Genomic DNA, 1,430 nt, shown 5'->3' on the forward strand with positions numbered 1-1,430 from the left:
GTGCACAAGTCTTAAAATGTTATCTTTTATTTGGATTACAAAAACATTATTAAAAACAATATGTTTATTTACCGTATCTAAATGGTGTTTTGTAGGGAAAAACAAATATTTACAACTAAAAATGTATGCAACCATTTGTGTATATTTTGTCCCTTACCAGAGTCAAAACTTTGTCTTTCAGAATCGCCCAAGCTCACTTAGATTGAATGAAATGCTACATGTTCTCTATTGGATTCAGGTCTAGACTTTGACCGGGCCATCTTAACACATGGTAAGTCGTTCAGCTGTGGCTGAGTCGTTTTCTGCTGAAAGATGAACTATGGTCTCAAGTTGGATCCAAACTTGGGATGCTGATTTATAACTTAATGTTGCTTTAAACTTCTCCATAACTTTATCCCTCACCTGGCTGCTGATCCTGGCCTTTATGATGCTGTTTTCTCAATAATATTCTCTAGCAATCCTCCAAGTGTTCACAATTTATACTGAGATTATATTTTAGAGTCTGAAAACAAAAGCGCACCACACTTTTCAGAGTTTTATTTGGGAAAAGAAATTTTGAAAACCATGAACACTTTTTCTTCAACTTCAACATTGTATTCTACATTGAATAGGTCTATATAAATCCCAATATAAATCCAGTAACATAATAAATCATGAAAGCGTTGAAGGGGTTTGGATACTTTGCAATGCACTTCGAGTTTTATCCCACAGCTGATATAATGCTGAAGTTTGCCAGCCGTTTGGTCAGAATCCAGAGAGCCAGACTCAGCCGGATGTTCAATGGAAATGCTCCGAGGAATGGTAAAAGTCTCTCTCTGTCTTAGACAAACAGCTGTTAAAATATGCTTGAGGTCAGCAGAGAAAGCGTGAACCAGACGTCTATTGTTCCATATTTCCACTCAAGTCTTACCCTGTTTGTCCTGCTTTTCCTGCAAGCCTGCACTAGATTAGAGAAAAAAAGGGCTGCAGTGGCGTGTAGAGGACATTACCTGGAATCATAAGGAGACTGAAAACATCTGCCTTAGATTTATACACATCAGCAGGCTGTTTAAATATTACCCAAGGGGATCACATCCATTTCTGAGGCAAAGTTTTGCAATATGTGGGAAAAATGACAATTTCGAGAATGGTAATTTTTTTCAGATGGCTGAGTTTGTCTATAGAAGGTTTAAAATATTTCATATTAAAACACAAGACACACAAAACTCAAGAAATTCTATGTTTATCTTGAACTGTATACGCTCATTAGAACAGAAAATTCACCCATGCAATGGAAATAATCGCTCCAGTGCCTTGTTTTGTATTCAGATGTTTGCAATTACGGTAAGGGTGATGATATTCTGACCAAACTGTATACATAAGACGATACAGAGAGGCAACTCCCCCGCAATTATAACCAAACACAAGTACTCACTTACAGTGCCACCAGT

Source organism: Poecilia reticulata, chromosome 9 (assembly GCF_904066995.2).
Source record: "Poecilia reticulata chromosome 9, P_reticulata-male-v2, whole genome shotgun sequence".
NCBI lineage: Eukaryota > Metazoa > Chordata > Actinopteri > Cyprinodontiformes > Poeciliidae > Poecilia > Poecilia reticulata.